This window comes from Salmo trutta, chromosome 28, assembly GCF_901001165.1.
Source record: "Salmo trutta chromosome 28, fSalTru1.1, whole genome shotgun sequence".
NCBI lineage: Eukaryota > Metazoa > Chordata > Actinopteri > Salmoniformes > Salmonidae > Salmo > Salmo trutta.
This window is the reverse complement of record NC_042984.1, coordinates 25,991,960-26,010,958: the sequence shown is the minus strand read 5'-3', so window position 1 is coordinate 26,010,958 and position 18,999 is coordinate 25,991,960. Positions and strand designations below refer to the sequence as shown.

Genomic DNA, 18,999 nt, shown 5'->3' with positions numbered 1-18,999 from the left:
TTTTTTCCTCTAGGTATCAGCTTTCGGCTGAAGTACATGGGGTGCTCCTCCCCATTGTGTATCTGGGACAGAACGGCCCCTAGTCCCGTATCACATGCATCCGTCTGGACCACCATCAGGCACCTGGAAATCGGGCGTTACGAGAATCGGATGGTAGCACAGCGCTTCCTTCAGACGGCTGAACGCCGCTTCTGTCTCGTCTGTCCATTTCACTGGTTTTCGGGCGGCGGCCCTGGTTAGATCGGTGAGGGGGGAAGCTATAGCCGCAAAGTTGGGGATAAACCGGCTATAGTATCCTGCCAGTCCCAGGAAGGACTTGACCTGTGTCTTGGTGCATGGAACGGGCCAGTCAAGTACCGTGTGAACCTTCCTCTCCTGGGGCTTGACGTTCCCCCATCTGATCAAATACCCCAGGTACTCCACCTCTTCGAACCCTAGTTTGCATTTCTTGGGGTTCACGGTCAACCCGGCTTGTCTGAGCGCGTCCAGCACCGCCTGGAGGCGCGTCAGGTGCTCTTCCCAACCTTGGCTGTGGATGATTTCATCCAGATAGGTCGTTGAGTACTGCTGGTGGGGTTGAAGCGCTCTGTTCATCATTCGCTGGAATGTGGGTGGGGCTCCGTGGAGACCGGACGGGAGCACCCGGTACTGATACAATCCGTCTGGTGTCGAAAACGCCGTCTTCTCCCGGGAGGAGGCTGCCAACGGTACCTGCCAATATCCTTTGGTCAGGTCAAGGGTGCTGATGTACCGGGCCTTTCCCAATCGGTCGATGAGCTCGTCCACCCTCGGCATGGGGTAGGCGTCGAATAAGCTTATGTCGGTCACACCACGGAAATCATTACAGAAGCGGAGGCTACCGTCCAGTTTGGGCACCAACACCATGGGGCTGCACCACGCACTGTGGGACTCTTCAATGACCCCCATCCTCAGCATAGCCTCCACTTCCTGTTTCACGGGTTTCCTTCGGGCCTCCAGAATCCGATATGGCCTCTTTTGTACCGTTTCCCCAGGCCGGGTATGGATGTGGTGTTCAATGAGGGTCGTGCGGCCCAGCTTCTCGGAAAACATCACCGTGTTCTGATCGACGAGCTCCCTGAGCTCTTGCTTCTGGGCCGGGTCGAGGGCCTCACTGCTCGGGACCACCACTGGTACCGTTGGCGTCCTGGGTCCCGACCATAACACGGCCAAGGCTGTCCTCTCGTGCAACTTTTTCAACAGGTTTCCCCGGTTGCCGTACGCGGTAATTGACAGGTCCCAGCTTCTCGATCACCTTGTATGGCCCGTGCCATGTTGCCAGGAACTTACTTTTGACTGTGGGGATTAAGACCAACACCCTGTCTCCCACCTGGAATTCTCAGGGCTGGGCTCCCCGATTGTAGACCTGGGCTTGGGCGCGTTGGGCCTTCTCCATATGTTCCCTCACGACTAGCCATATGGCTGTCATCCGCTCCCTCATCGTCTCCACGTGCTCTACCACGCTGCGTAAGGGGGTCGGTTGGGCTTCCCACAGCTCCTTGGTGAGGTCCAGTAGGCCGCGTGGCCTCCTCCCGTAGAGGAGTTTGAAAGAGGAAAACCCAGTGGAGGACTGGGGTACTTCTTGGATTGAGAACATTAGGTGGGGTAGTAGCTGGTCCCAGTTCTTCCCGTCCTTCTCGATGACCTTCCGCAGCATTTGTTTGAGCGTTTTATTGAAGCGTTCGTTGAGTCCATCCGTCTACGGGTGAAAGACGGACACCCGGATCGGCTTGATCTGCAGGAGAGCACACAACTCTTTCATTAGGCGGGACATAAACTCAGTACCTTGGTCTGTCAGGATCTCGTTCGGGATGCCCACCTGGCTGAAGAGGTGGAACAGCTCCCGCCGATTCCCTTGGATACCGCCACCCGTAGGGGAATGGCCTCAGGATACCGGGTGGCATAATCTACTATCACCAGGATGTACCGGTGTCCTTGTGCTGTTTTTACCAGGGGTCCCACTATGTCCATGGCGATGCGTTCAAAGGGCACCCCGATGATTGGTAGGGGGACCAGTGGGTTTCGGAAGTGTGCTTTTGGGGCAGTGAGTTGACACTCCGGGCAGCTGCGACAGTAGTCTTCCACGGCCCTCCTCATCCCGGGCCAGTGGAACCGGGCAGCGATCCAATCCCCGGTCTTCTCCATTCCCAGGTGCGCCCCCAACAGGTGGGTGTGGGCCAGCTGAAGAACGGTTCCCACGTACCGTCGGGGCAGCAACAATACCTCTCGAAGTTCCCCCTGTTGACGCGACACCTGATACAAAAGGTTATTCTTGATTTGGAAATGGGGGTATCGCCAGTCACTCACCTCCGGAAGTAGCTATCCATCCACTGCTATCACTTGGGCTGTGGCGGCTTTCAAGTTCGGATTCTCCCACTGGGCCGTCCCGAATTGTCCCCTCAGTTGGCACCCAGCGTGTGTCTCGACTGGCCCCTCGAAATCGAGGAGGAGGAGACTGGGCTCATCCTCCAGTGGTTCCAGCGCCCCCTTCGACTCCGGACCCGTAGATACGGGTTGGTCAACCAGTTGCTTCCGGGCCGTACAGGCAATGGGTCGTCCCCGCTCTCGTCTTCGGACGGCTCGTATCTTTTTCTTCAGCTTGTGCCCCCATAGGGCCGCGAACAGCGGACAATCCTGTCCCACTAGGAGAGGTACCAGTAACTCTGGTACTGCGCCCACCATCATCTGGCCGCTCCCTGGTGGCGTCACGATGTTGGTCCATACGGTTGGATACCGCTTTGTGTCACCGTGAACACAGGAAATGGACATCTCCCTACCCCGATCAGTCTCCTGGTTCAGCAGGCTCGTGGTTACGAGCGTAAGCATACTTTGGGAGTCTAATAGAGTTTCCGTGTGGTGTGCGTCAACCTTCACCGGGACCATGGGTGCAGTTGATTTGTGGTGCGCCCAACAGGAGGTGACATAGTTCACGGCGTGACCCACCTCGCCTCCGGGGCTTGCTGATGGCATCGACTCCTCTCGAGCCGGTCAATTCCAGGCAGTGTGCCCCCGGGCGCCACACTCAAAACACATCCTTTGGTCTCCATCTACCTGGGGTCGTCGGTGGCGGGTCGGCCCTACCCCAGCCGTCTCTCCACGGGTTTGCGATCCTTTGGCCCTGCCGACTGTCGGTTCAGGGTACACAGCGGTGGGGCTGTCCTTCCGTCCCTTCGAACGGGTTACCGACTAGGCCCAACTCCCACTCAGCAGGGCCTGAGTGTTCTGATGCGTCTCCACTGCTTCCAGGAGGCCCTCCAAGGTCTGGGGTGCGCATAGACTCGCTGCCCTCTTCATGTTGTGGGGTAGCACCCGTAAGAAGCGATCCAGGACCACTTTGTCGAGGATGGAGAGGGTGGATACGTCGGTTAGGAGCCATGCCCTGGTGACGCACAGTAGGTCGCTCATCTGGGCTCGGGGGGGGGGGGGTGGATGCGTCGGGTACGAACCTCTAGTCGTGGAACAGTTGAGCCCGATGGGCCAGGCTGTACCCGTAGCGCCTGAGTGTCTTCCGTCTGAGTCGGTCGTAGTTAGCCACCTGTTCGTCGTTCAGGTCCCAATACGCCTTTTGGGCATTCCCAGAAAGGAATGGGGCCAGCAGACTTGCCAACGTCGGCCTTTGCCATCCTTCCCGTAGCGCTGTCCGTTCAAACGTACAGAGGTATGTTTCGATGTCATCGTCTTCCGTTAGCTTGATTAAAAACTGGTTGGGATGTGATTCAGGAGACGCTCCTCCTTGCAGCTTCCTGATTTCCTCAACGAGGCGGACGTTTTGTAGTCGCTGTTCCTCCAGCGTTTGTTCCTGAACCGCCTGTTGTGCTTGTTGGGCCCGGACGAACTGAGATATCAACTCGTCCAAGCTGATGCTGTGTAAACATCAACCCTGATCTGACCACGTTATCAGAATGCCCACATTCTCCACCACTTGTGGCAGACCAGGGGGTTGGGTCAAAACGTTTACACAGATCAGACACGGACAGAGTAGGATTATCTCAGTTTCAAAGGTGTTTATTAAAATAATAGTTCAAAAGAAAAAGGTCTCCCCCATGAGACCCTCTCCGGGATACCATCTTCTTGGCTCCAGGTCTTGTTGTATCCTGTAGGGATAAAAAAACTGAACTCACTCCTGTTACTCTGCAACCGTGCCCAACTATACGGGAGTCCTTTCTTCCCCCACTCTCTCCCTGTGTGCTGCCCTTCTGGCAGCTTTATGGGACTTGCACAGCAGGTGAGCAATCAGCCCTTGATTACTCACCAACTCCCAACCAGCCCCAATTAGTCCTGGCCGGAGAGCCCGTCAAGACCTGGCACGTCCAGCAGATGGAGCCATCGCCTCGTGATATATACTCCGTCTGTCACCAGGCCTCGACGAGTCTCCCCCTGGTGGCTGACCTGCTGTACGCCACATTGGTAAATATTTTCTTAACTCTTCTTGAACTGCACTGTTGGTTAAGGGCTTGTAAGTAAGCATTTCACGGTAAAGTCTACACTTGTTGTATTCGGCGCATGTGACATAAAGTTTGGTTTGATAATTGTAGGTTTACTTTACATCAGAGTAAAACACTGCAGCAAAACCCTGTTTTTACTTGAGTAACATTGGTAAGCTCTAAATAATAATATATTCAGTTATGAAATATTAATTAGGCCTATTTGCCTTATCGATTTTGACCTAGAGCTTGTTTGCAGACCGTTGCGCAAGTTAAGATCTGTCATTCAGATGACACATTTCTTTCATATATTCCGTTTAATAATGGTTTAGCTTTCATAATTTTGCATTTATTTATATTAAAAAATGTTACGCTAAGGTTTATCCTTACAGCAAGCATGTCTATTGTGCCAAAAATCTAGTTATGAAACTTGAAATTTAGACTGCTATAACAACTCAGGGTCAGTACATATTCCCTACCCCTAGAGGGGGATGTCTAGCTTGTAATGAAAGTTGAGATTTTCCTTTAGTGTCAAACCCCATATGGAAATACAGACCTACTGTATGTGTCTTTTAGAAATATTATAGATTTTTTTTTTTCAAACTGAAGGAAAAAGGAAACCGCACACTGCTCTTGATAGTATCACTGATCTTTAATGTGCGAGTGCCTTTTGAATTTTATTTCAAACTGAAATCCATTTTAATTTCAGTAGCTCTATTGTGTAAATCTTGTGTAGTATACTTCACTCACCCTATGTCTTGCCGGTTGATTGATATCAAAGCAAAGCCCATAAACACAGAGAAATAGTCATATGAGCCTAAAATTGAATTCCCCAGACATGCATGTTGATACTGACCTAGCTTTTTCTATGCCTCGTCTCCAGATGGTGTGCTATGCACAGACTGTCACACCCTGATCTGTTTCACCTGTCCTTGTGATTGTCTCCACTCCCTCCAGGTGTCGCTTGTTTTCCCCAGTGTATTTATCTCTGTGTTTCCTGTCTCTCTGTGTCAGTTTGTCCAAGTTAACCAGTGTGGTTCCACCCCCCATGCGCCTGCCTTTTCTATTCTCTTTTTACTAGTCCTCACGGTTTTGGCCCTTGCCTGTTTCTGGACCTGCCTGACCATTCTGCCTGCCTTGACCTTGAGCCTGCCTGCCACTCTGTACCTCCTGGACTCTGAAGTGGTTTTGACCTTTTGCCTGTCCATGACCATTCTCTTGCCTACCCTTTTTTGGATCAATAAACATCTAAGACTCCAACCATCTGCCTCCTGTCTGCATCTGGCCTTGTGCCCTGATACAGACAGCAGCCGCCCTGGCACCTGAGCCCAGGATCAAGCATTTCCAGATCTACCACTGGGACCCAGACACAACGGGGGACAAACCACGCATGTAGCCATATGAAATTGACCTCAAGTATAACCACAGTATAGGGCTTCACTTTTTTTAAACCTAGCAATATCAGCTTTTAGTCTGTGTTGATGGCATTGCACTCATTGATTAATGTCTGCATTGTTAACATCCTTCTCCCTACTCTTACAGCTGTGGCCCCATGGTATTGGATGCCCTCATCAAGAATGAGATGGACCCCACACTCAGACGTTCCTGCAGAGTGGCGATAAAAGTAGGAATCATTATTTGTGTATTGGCCTATCAATATATTGTATCCTAATCTAGAATGATAGAGAATCATGAAAGACAGTGAGCCTTAGTGTGGAGGTGTCCTTTTCAGTGGTGTGACATATATTTATTTTGCTGCAGGTATCTGTGGTTCATGTGCCATGAACATCAACTTAAACAAAAAATACATAAACACCAGCAAAACCATCAAATGCTACCCTCTCCCGCACATGTATGATGTCAAAGATCTTGTGCCGATAAGTATTGTGGTTACATTTAGAAGTCACTTTATACTGATTTGTTAGTTGCATTAATAGATAACAAACCTGAATGACAAACACTGAATAAAATAATTAAATGTCACCATGTGGTAGCCTATATTTTGTAGACTAAGTGTAAATGTATGCCTCTACAGGCCATGAATAACTTCTATGCCCAGTACAAGTCCATCGAGCCCTTCCTGAACAAGAAAGACAAGTCTCAGGAGGGTAAAGAGCACTACCATCAGACTGTGGAAGAGGCAGAAACTGGTACATATTTCAGCCCCTGACCAGTGGTAGGTGATTTCAGTAACTATACTATCAATGCATCATACAAAATGTCCATATCTAAAACATAAGTACATATTAGGGGTCGGCCGATTAATCGGCATGGCTGATCAACAGCCTTGGTTTCTCAAATGACTGCCTCGCCTGGTTCACCAACTACTTCTCGGAGTTCAGTGTGTCAAATCAGAGGGCCTGTTGTCAAGACCTCTGGCAGTCTCTATGGGGTTACAGGGTTCAATTCTCAGGCCAACTCTTTTCTCTGTATATATCAATGATGTCGCTCTTGCTGCTGGTAATTCTCTGATCCACCTCTACGCAGACGACACCATTCTGTATACTTCTGGCCCTTCTTTGGACACTTAACTAACCTCTAGACGAGCTTCAATGCCATACAACTCTCCTTCCGTGGCCTCAAACTGCTCTTAAATGTAAAACTAAATGCATGCTATTCAACCGATCGCCGCCCGCCTGTCCAGCATCACTACTCTGGACGGTTCTGACTTAGAATATGTGGACAACTACAAATACCTAGGTGTCTGGTTAGACTGTAAACTCTCCTTCCAGACTCACATTAAGGATCTCCAATCCAAAATTAAATCTAGAATCGGATTCCTATTTCGCAACAAAGCATCCTTCACTCATGCTGCCAAACATATCCTCGTAAAACTGACTATCCTACCGATCCTTGACTTCGGCGTTGCCATTTACAAAATAGCCTCCAACACTACTCAGACTACATCCGATTTGCTATCACAGTGCCATCTGTTTTGTCACCAAAGACCCATATACTACCCACCACTGCAACCTGTATGCTCTCATTGGCTGGCCCTCGCTTCATATTCGTCGCCAAACCCACTGGCTCCAGGTCATCTATAAGTCTTTGCTAGATAAAGCCCCGCCTTCTCAGCTCACTGGTCACCATAGCAGCACCCACCCGTAGCACACGCTCCAGCAGGTATATTTCACTGGTCACCCCCAAAGCCAATTCCTCCTTTGGCTGCCTTTCCTTCCAGTTCTCTGCTGCCAATGACTGGAACTAAATGCAAAAATCACTGAAGCTGGAGACTCCTATCTCCCTCTAACTTTAATGGTCAGCTGTCAGAGCAACTCACTCACAGATCACTGCACCTGTACATAGCCCATCCAACTACCTCATCACCATACTGTAGTGCAAAATAAATAAAAGTATCTCTACTTGCACACATCTTCTGCACATCTGTCACTTGTGTTTAATTGCTATAGTAATTATTTTGCCACTATGGCCTATTTATTGCCTTACCTCCCTTATCCTACCTCATTTGCACACACTGTATATAGACTTTTCCTGTTGTATTATTGACTGTATCTTTGTTTATTCCATGTGTAACTCTGTTTGTCGCTTTGCTTTATCTTGGCCAGGTCGCAGTTGTAAATGAGAACTCTTTCTCAACTAGCTTACCTGGTTAAATAGGTTTTCCTAACAATTGGCTTTTATGGCCGATTGCATTCCACGAGGAAACTGCGTGTCAGGCTGACCACCTGTTACGCCAGTGCAGCAAGGAGCCAAGGTAAACAACCGTTACACAAATGTACTTAACATAAACCTCAATAAGTCTGATTTGATAGAGCAGTCTGACTGGGCGGTGGTAGGCAGCAGCAGGCTCGTAAGCATTCATTCAAACTTTACTCAGTTTTTCAGCAGCTCTTAGCAATGCTTGAGCCACAGCGCTGTTTATGACCTCAAACCTATCAACTCCTGAGATTAGGCTGGCAATATTAAAGTGCCTATTAGAACATCCAATAGTCAAAGGTATATGAAGTACAAATGGTATCGAGAAATGGTCGACGCGTTATAATTCCCTTAACTACAACCTAAAACTTCTTAACTGGGAATATTGAACCACCAGCTTTCATATGTTCTGAGCAAGGAACTTAAACGTTAGCTTTTTTACATGGTACATATTGCACTTTTTCTTTCTTCAACACTTTTTTGCATTATTTAAACCAAATTGAGCACGTTTCATTATTTGAGACTAAATAGATTTAATTTATGTGTTAAAGTAACTGTTCATTCAGTATTGTTGTAATTGTCATTATTACATATATATATATATAAAAAAATCGTCCGACGTATTGGCTTTTTTGGGTCCTCCAATAATCGGTATCGGCATTGAGAAACAATTATAATCGGTCGACCTCTAGTACATATACACATTTGATTAAGATATTAGAAAGGGCCAAAGCACTATTGTTGGGATCAAGTGGCCTAGTCAGAACCAATTACTTTGCTACATTAAGACCTTGTATCACCCTTGTGAAGGGTGTATATATACTGCTCAAAAGAATAAAGGGAACACTAAAATAACACATCCTAGATCTGAATGAAATTATCTTATTAAATACTTTTTTTCTTTTCATATTTGAATGTGCTGACAACAAAATCACACAAATAATCAATGGAAATCCAATTTATCAACCCATGGAGGTCTGGATTTGGAGTCACACTCAAAATTAAAGTGGAAAACCACACTACAGGCTGATCCAACTTTGATGTAATGTCCTTAAAACAAGTCAAAATGAGGCTCAGTAGTGTGTGTGTGTGTGTGGCCTCCACGTGCCTGTATGACCTCCCTACAACGCCTGGGCATGCTCCTGATGAGGTGGCGGATGGTCTCCTGAGGGATCTCCTCCCAGACCTGGACTAAAGCATCCGCCAACTCCTGGACAGTCTGTGGCGCAACGTGGCGTTGGTGGATGGAGCGAGACGTGATGTCCCAGATGTGCTCAATTGGATTCAGATCTGGGGAACGGGCGGGCCAGTCCATAGCATCAATGCCTTCCTCTTGCAGGAACTGCTGACACACTCCAGCCACATGAGGTCTAGCATTGTCTTGCATTAGGAGGAACCCAGGGCCAACCGCACCAGCATATGGTCTCACAAGGGGTCTGAGGATCTCATCTCGGTACCTAATGGCAGTCAGGCTACCTCTGGCGAGCACATGGAGGGCTGTGCGGCCCCCCAAAGAAATGCCACCCCACACCATGACTGACCCACCGCCAAACCGGTCATGCTGGAGGATGTTGCAGGCAGCAGAACGTTCTCCACGGCGTCTCCAGACTCTGTCACGTCTGTCACATTTGCTCAGTGTGAACCTGTTTTCATCTGTGAAGAGCACAGGGCGCCAGTGGCGAATTTGCCAATCTTGGTGTTCTCTGGCAAATGCCAAACGTCCTGCACGGTGTTGGGCTGTAAGCACAACCCCCACCTATGGACCTCGGGCCCTCATACCACCCTCATGGAGTCTGTTTCTGACCGTTTGAGCAGACACATGCACATTTGTGGCCTGCTGGAGGTCATTTTGCAGGGCTCTGGCAGTGCTCCTCCTGCTCCTCCTTGCACAAAGGCGGAGGTAGCAGTCCTGCTGCTGGGTTGTTGCCCTCCTACGGCCTCCTCCACATCTCCTGATGTACTGGCCTGTCTCCTGGTAGCGCCTCCATGCTCTGGACACTACGCTGACAGACACAGCAAACCTTCTTGCCACAGCTCGCATTGATGTGCCATCCTGGATGAGCTGCACTACCTGAGCCACTTGTGTGGGTTGTAGACTCCGTCTCATGCTACCACTAGAGTGAAAGCACCGCCAGCATTCAAAAGTGACCAAAACATCAGCCAGGAAGCATAGGAACTGAGAAGTGGTCTGTGGTCCCCACCTGCAGAACCACTCCTTTATTGGGGGTGTCTTGCTAATTGCCTATAATTTCCAGCTGTTGTCTATACCATTTGCACAACAGCATGTGAAATGTATTGTCAATCAGTGTTGCTTCCTAAGTGGACAGTTTGATTTCACAGAAGTGTGATTGACTTGGAGTTACATTGTGTTGTTTAAGTGTTCCCTTTATTTTTTTGAGCAGTGTATATTTATTGTTTTATACATGTGAACCACACTTTGCCATAGCTTTCTGGAGTTTCAACTTACAATATAAAGTTCATTCAAATATACAAAGTGGTAAGAGCACAAGGACTCTGATCTCTAATGATCCTCCTCTCCCAGGATGGTCTGAGTGCATTCTCTGTGCCTGCTGTAGCACCAGCTGCCCTAGCTACTGGTGGAATGGAGATGAGTATCTGGGCCCTGCTTTCCTCATGCAGGTGTGTACTGGGGTGTAAGTGAATATGCAATTCTTATTTTTGCTTTTTTGACAAGGAGAAGAAATGTCTTAAGAAAGTAAAGCTGATGTGTGGATGCTTTTTCAACAGGCATATAACTGGACAATTGACTCACGTTTGTCTGGAAACCGCATCCCAGAGACGAGCATCTTATGATCTTGGTGTATGAAGTAAATCTAATGAATGTATTTCCCTCAACAGGCATATTGTTGGATGATTGAGTCAGGCAATGAGGACAGACTGTCAAAGGACCCCTTCTCTCTCTACCGCTGTTGCCAAAAAATGTCCTACCATAGTTTTTAAAACCTCCCATAATGACTCTCCCGATGTCAAGTCCATTTAACTCCTGAGAGTCCATTTCTTCCTCAAAGCCATGAGCGAGCTTGTGGCTGTGATGTTTAGCCTCATTCTAAGGCTGTTCTGAAGACTGTCTGTCGTGTCTATTTTTAATTGTTAACTGTAACCTGGGTGTCCTCTTTTGCCTTGTCTATAAGGCTTACTGGTACCAAATGCGCCTTGGTTCGGGCATGTACAAAACACTTTTTTTGAAGGGCTCTTTGTTTATGTCTGAGGATAGGATGTTAATTTACTGTACATCCCACCTACTCTTTGGCTAGTTTAATCCATCCAGTTGTAGACCCAAGCTCCCTACCTTTTGCATGTTGTCCAGCCCAACTTTTAATTCTGCATGAAAAGCCATGGGTTATACATTTGCTTGTCCTAGAACTGCAAATCCACCACTTCGTCGGTAGATGCACTGCTCCCAGTCTCCCTCCCACTGAGTCTGACTCGCTAGTGGAGGTGCCGGTGGTGATGCTGAACTGGTGGGATTAGCAGCGCTGCTACGACGGCGTCGCCATCAGGAACATTTGCCCCTCACTCCTCTCCTCCGGCACTGACAGTTATCTGGCTCGTTCTGGGTTGGATTCAGTCTTTCTCTGGATTTGTGTACTCAAATGTTTGATCAAACTCGACTGCCTTTTCTTATCCTTTTTTATTTGTCTTTCCCACGATTCAAATTCATTAGGGAGACGACTAACCTAGGCTACGTAACGTGATTAGGTAGGGACCTCTTCACCAGCTGACCACCAAGACCTGTGTCAAGATCAGTTACTTACCCCAATCATAGGATGATTACACAGCAGGATCACCGTGCTTTTACATGATGGTCTTTCTGGGGGGGCGGGAGAAATAACGAGGAGGCAACTTGATATAACACTGATTGCTTTTATTAGAATGTCACCAGTGCGAACAGTGAAACATTTAATAAATCATGCCGCGAGATACCGGATGCGTGCAAATAGGTGCCGGAACAAAGTCAAATCTGAGATGTGCCGAATCTGGTTGAAATTAAGCACTGGATGTCGTACCATCATGATCTGGATTAAGACCTGGCCCAAGGTACACTCACTATCTGAATACACTGCATCTGTAATAAGACAGTAATGAGGCTAGTGTAGAGTTCAGCACAGTGGATTTTATACAACTCATGCAGCTCAGAAGTAGTCATCACCAATCCCTCTCAGTTATGTTTCTAATTTGGTGCGCATCGGGCTACTTTTATTTACCTCTTATTTTGTTTTCATTTCACAGGGACTCAACCCAGGATAGGCAATCGCTGAGATCAATAAAATGATGGCAACATACAAACAAGAGGTCATTAACCCATGAACATTGTGAAAAACCACCTGCCTTGAATTCAACTAGTAATAACTCTAAATGATTGAAGTAATGACTCAATGCTGAATTTCCCATCACACATCTTTTCAACAAAATAAAAGTAAATTAAGTCCCTTTCATTAGACTTCACATATGGGAAGGGAAAAAAAGAGACAGTCTAGAAGATTCCAGTGCTTTTATGTACAGTCAAGGGTGCCGCCAGAGATTTTGGGGCACCACAAAAAGATAGCACATTGGGCCCCACCACCACAGGCCACACCAACCCTGCGCAATTGCTGTAACCACACACCTCCAGAACCCAATCGACCCATTCAAAGCTTTAAATAACTCTTGTAGTCCAATATTTACTGTACGATATTTACTGACAGTGAGCTGTGAAAATATAACACTGTGCAGACATGCATGCAACATTCTGCATACAGTCAAATTCACTATTTGATTCAAGACAGATACCCTCTATAAGAAATGTGCTAAAGGCCATCTTTTACAGTCTAAATGTAATTAATGATACAATTCTTGAATGGAAAATTCTCTTAACATTAATGAATAACTTAAAATAAATAACTTAAATATACATTAACCTCTTCAATTAAAATAAATTACCATCTATAGACCGATATAATAAAATCTAGACCTAGAAAATAAGCAGCTGTAAAAATGGAAATGAAAAGGCCTGATGGTGGCGCTAGAGGAAAGATCAAGTGGTCACCAAATCAATAGGTTTCTTCCACTTGGTCTTGATTGTGCACAATACATTTTTATGGCAATCCAGCCATTACTTTCAGATCTCTTATTTTCAGTCTTGTTCTCAGCCTGTGGGCATCGTGTGTAATGATCCAATAGCCATGCCATTTAACAGTTGTCACTGGCCCTTGCTCAGCCTTACTCACCAAGAGCCTAGGGCCGAGCCTTCTTGCTAGCAAAGTCACTGATCAGGTCTTTGAAGTCCAGCTTTCTAGCTAACTGACTTTCAATGGACAGCATGGCAAGACTGCAAAGCCTGTCCTGGGACATAGTGGACCTCAACTATTTATATTATTATTTTTAATCAGTTTTAGCTTACTGAAAGCTCTCTCGCCAACAGTAACAGGCAGTATGCAAAATATACTTAAAGCAATTCACACTTCTCCAAAAACGTTTTGCAGCTGCATCTTACAAATTGCATGCAGGAGACCAAGAGGGGACACGTTAGGGGGGAAAGTGGCAGCTTAAATAGTGTTCAGGTGTCTTACTTCATTTTGAAACTCAGGTGTAAGATCTCTGGAATATTTCATGATCAGTGATTGTGATTGGCACACAGAATGGACTTTATCCTCACTAATCAGTCCAACTTTCAGAACAGCAGAACATGTTTCTACAATTTTTGCAGTGGTGTGGAACCTAGTGTCGAAGTCACTTATGATGTTGTCCATAGCAGTAAAAACACTTGTGTTCCGAAACACCGTTGCTGCACGTCTCCTGAGACGTCTCATCATGGAATCTCTTCCCTTTCCTTTGGCGGCTGTGTTCCTTGCTAAATTGACGTGCAACATCCATTTGCGTAGCAATCAGTGTCGCCTCAGACAGGAGAGACTCCCATCCATCTCTAAGAGCCTGCATCTCTTTCTTTAAGGCTCTGATATTGGCTGCCTCTGTGTCAAATTAGATTTTTCCTGACTCGAGAATCACATTCCTGTCCTCAATTCAGTGCAGTACCTGCAATTATGCCAACTGTTTTGTCATTCAACACAATGCTGCTCACCTTCTTCAGTTGGGAGTAGGGCTGGTTCAGGGGGATGGGGAGACAGGGCTGCCAAGCTTGATGCTGCATCTGTTGGGCCTGGCACCAGACAGGGGCAGGGACAACCGATTTAGTATGAATAGCTTGCTAAAAGTTTGCCTGCATTGATTAAATGTCGGCTAAAAGACAAGCGAAATGTAAACACAGAATTTTCTGTCAAGACATTAAACTTCTCTAGGGTAGGGGGCAGTATTTTGACGTCCGGATGAAAGGCGTGCCCAAATTAAACTGCCTGCTACTCAGGCTCAGAAGGTAGGATATGCATATTATTAGATTTGGATAGAAAACACTCTGAAGTTTCTAAAACTGTTTGAATGATGTCTGTGAGTATAACAGAACTCATACGGCAGGCAAAAACCTGAGAAAAATCCAACCAGGAAGTGTGGAAATCTGAGGTTTGTAGTTTTTTCAAGTGATTGCCTATACAGTATACAGTGACTTAGGGTTCATTTTGCACTTCCTAAGGCTTCCATGTTTCATGCTTCTACTGTGAATATGGAGCAAACAATAGGGCCTGGAAGTTGATGAGTGAGGAAATGACATGAGCTCAGAGGCGTGCGCTCACGTGAGTGTGAGCTGTGTTCCTTTTCTTTTCTGAAGACATTGGAATTGTCCGGTTGGAATATTACTGAAGATTTATGTTAAAACATCCTAAAGATTGATGCTATACATCGTTTGACATATTTCTACAAACGTAAATAACTTTTTTTGACTTTTCGTCGTGACATTTTTGCGCGCTTCCTTCATTTGGAGTAGTGGACTGAACGCGGGAACAAAAAGGAGGTATTTGGACATAAATGATGGACTTTATCGAACAAAACAAACATTTATTGTGGACCTGGGATTGCTGGGAGTGCATTCTGATGAAGATCATCAAAGGTAAGTGAATATTTATAATATTATTTCTGAGTTTTATTGACTCCACAAAATGGCGGGTTTGGTTTCGTGTCTGAACGCTGTACTCAGATTGTTGCAAAGTGTGCTTTCGCTGCAAAGTTTTTTTGAAATCTGACACAGCGGTTGCATTTAGGAGAAGTGTATCTATAATTCTTTGAATTACAGTTTAATATTTTATCAACGTTTATGATGAGTATTTCTGTAAATTGATGTGCTCATTCACCGGAAGTTTTGGGAGGCAAAACATTTCTGAACATTACACGCCAATGTAAAATGGGGTTTTTGGATATAAATATGAACTTTATCGAGCAAAACATACATGTATTGTGTAACATGAAGTCCTATGAGTGCCATCTGATGAAGATCATCAAAGGTTAGTGATTCATTTTAGCTGTATTTCTGGTTTTTGTGATGCCTCTCCTTGCTTGGAAAATGCTGTGTGGTTTTTCTTGTCAAGGTGACGTCCTAACATAATCTAATGTTATGCTTTCGCCATAAAGCCTTTTTGAAATCGGACAATGTGGTTGGATTAACGAGAAGTGTATCTTTAAAATGGGATATAATAGTTGTATGTTTGAGAAATTTGAATTATGAGATTTTTGTTGTTTTGAATTTGGCGCCCTGCTATTTCACTGGCTGTTGGATAGTGTGTCCTGCAGGTGGGACGGTCACGTCCCGCAGGTGGGACGGTCACGTCCCGCAGGTGGGACGGTCACGTCCCACATACCCCAGAGAGGTTTTAACTAACGCTAATGTTAGGGGAGCAAAAGTAGCCCATTTCACTATGGACTAAGCTAAAAGGTTCATTTGCATCACTCACCCACCTTCCTTTGTGAATAATTGGGTTGCTGTATGGGCTTCCGTAGAAATGTGCTTGCTAGTCGTATAGTGACAAGGATTTCTTTGTTCTTGGGTTCCTCTCAGAATTATTAATTCATAATTTATAGCATCTCTGCTATGTTTATGCCATTGGGAACACTTCTGACTCAATTCTGGGGACCCTAAGAGGTTCATATTTTGAGTTTTGCCCTAGCACTACACATGATACCTAGGACATTCCATAAACAGAGCCCAAAATAAATAAACTGCTCCCATCCCCATGGGACAATGATAAATCATAGTATTTAAAACATACAGTGCATTCAGAAAGTGTTCAAACCCCTTCACTTTTTCCATTTTTTGTTACAGCCTTATTCTAAAATGGATTAAATTACTTTTTCTCCCTAATCAATATTCCACAATACTCCATAATGAAAACAGGTTTTTAGAAATGTTTGCACATTTATAAAAATAAAAACAGAAATACCTTATTTACATAAGTATTCAAACCCTATGCTATGAGACTCAAAATTGATCTCAGGTGCATCCTGTTTCCATTATTTAACTAGGCAAGTCAGTTAAGAACAAATTCTTCTTTTCAATGACGGCCTAGGAACAGTGGGTTAACTGCCTTGTTCAGGGGCAGAATGACAGATTTGTACCTTATCAGCTAGGGGATACGAACTTGCAACCTTTTGGTTACTAGCCCAACGCTCTAACCACTAGGCTACCCTGCCACCCCATTGATTGTCCTTGAGATGTTTCTACAACTTAATTGGAGTCCACCTGTGGTAAATTCAATTGATTGGGACCTATAAAGGTCCCACAGTTGACAGTGAATGTCAGAGGAAAAACCAAGCAATGAGGTCAAAGGAATTGTCCATAGAGCTCCAAGACAGGATTGTGTCGAGGCACAGATCTGGTGAAGGGTACCAAAACATGTCTGCAGCATTGAAGGTCCCCAAGGACACAGTGGCCTCCATCATTCTTAAATGGAAGAAGTTTGGAACCACCAAGACTCTTCCTTGAGCTAGCTGCCCGGGCCAAACTGAGAAATCGGGGGGGGGAAGGGCCATGGTTAGGGAGGTGACCAAGAACCCAATGGTCACTCTGACAAAGCTCCAGAGTTCCTCTGTGGCGATGAGATAACCTTCCAAAAGGACCACCATCTCTGCAGCACTCCACCAGTCAGGCCTTTATGATAAAGTGGCCAGACGAAAGCCACTCCTCAGTAAAAGGCACATGACAGCCCACTTTGGAGTTTGCCAAAAGGCACCTAAAGGACTCTCAGACCATGAAAAATAAGATTCTCTGGTCTGATGAAACCAAGATTGAACACTTTGCCTGAATGCCAAGCGTCACATTTGGAGGAAACCTGGCTCCATCCCTACGGTGAAGAATGGTGGTGGCAGCATCATGCTGTCGGGATGTTTTTCAGCGGCAGGGACTGGGAGACTAGTTAGGATCGAGGGAAAGATGAACTGAGCAAAGTACAGAGAGATCCTTAATGAAACCTGCTACAGAGCACTCAGGACCTCAGACTGGGGTGAAGACTCACCTTCCAACAGCACAACAACTCTAAGCACACAGCCAAGACAAGGCAGGAGTGGCTTTGGGACAAGTCTCTGAATGTCCTTGAGTGGCCCAGCCAGAGCCCAGACTTGAACCCGATCGAACATCTCTGGATAGACCTGAAAATAGCTGTGCAGCGACATTCCCCATCCAACCTGAGCTTGAGAGGATCTGCAAAGAATGGGACAAACTCCCCAAATACAGGTGTGCGAAGCTTGTAGCTTCATAGCCAAGAAGACTCGAGGCTCTAATCGCTGCCAAAGGTGCTTCAACAAAGTACTGAGTAAAGGGTCTGAATGCCTATGTGATTGTGATATTACATTTTATTTGTATACCTATTTGCAAAAATGTCTAAAAACCTGTTTTTTCTTTGTCATTGCGTGGTATTTTGTGTAGATTGAGGGGAAAATAACAATTTAATAAGGCTGTAAAGTAACAAAAATGTGGAAAAAGTCAAGGGGTCTGAATACTTTGCTGAATGCACTGTACTTGCATTCTGAGTAGATCATTTATCACGACTCAGGATATGACTCAGATGCAGACACAGGAGGCGGACAGTACAGTTCTTAAGATGATTTATTCGAAACACGGGGCAGGCAAGGGGCAGGTCAGGGCAGGCAGAGGTTCGTGATCAGGTCCGAGTCAGGCAGGTACAGGACGGCAGGCTCGGGGTCAGGGCAGGCAGAATGGTCAGAACCGGGAAAAACTAGGAAACAGAACTAGAGAAACAGGAAGGCAGTATTTTAATACAATGGTATTAAAACATCCCCAAGCCTGTTTGACTTCTACTTCCTTTATTAAGAAGCATTTAAATAAGATGTACATGTTAAATAACATTTAACTGGTTTTCCTCACGGTATTATTTATATACAGTATATCCAATGAATGGACAAACATCAAATGGTGGTCCAGAGCTCAACATCATGCCATAATATGGTCATAAGGCTGTTAGCTGTACAATCTGTCCTTGCGTAATGCTCATCTATACACACACCGAGTAATAAACTCACATTATCACGTCATCACACATCCCCTTTCTGTATTTTTTCTCTAAAGGGAGCAGTGATTCCATTTCTTCCTCTTTTCTCTCCTAGCTTCAAGCACGCATTCAGTCCTGTCCCCAAACCTGGCGCGAACGGTACTTGCTAGCAGTGAATTGCGAGTGAGGAGTGCCGGTGGAGCATTATGTCTCAGCTTCACAAAGAAAAATCTGGCTTCCAAAAACAAAAAGGAGACAGGAGAGAGAAAAGGGCGACCTGCATTTGAATAAGAGTTTGTTCAACAACAAAAGTTAAGAAATAAAATAAGGGTTAAGGCCGTTGTCATAAACTGACTTCCAGTTGTCATGCCTGTTTATGACATCTTTATAACACTGTTATGATGAAGGATTCAAGGGAAGTTTAACCATGCTTTTCTTCTGTCATGTCCTATCAATCCATTCGTGAGGCTATGGCCATCTTGCGCTGTTTCCCTTCTCATCCCTCCAGCGGATGA

At 45.9% G+C, this 18,999-nt stretch overlaps 1 pseudogene; it reads left to right on the top strand.

Moving 5' to 3' along the window:
• Positions 1–2,899: 2,899 nt before the first annotated feature.
• LOC115166357 (succinate dehydrogenase [ubiquinone] iron-sulfur subunit, mitochondrial-like) lies at positions 2,900–11,060 on the top strand (annotated as a pseudogene).
• Positions 11,061–18,999: the final 7,939 nt, after the last annotated feature.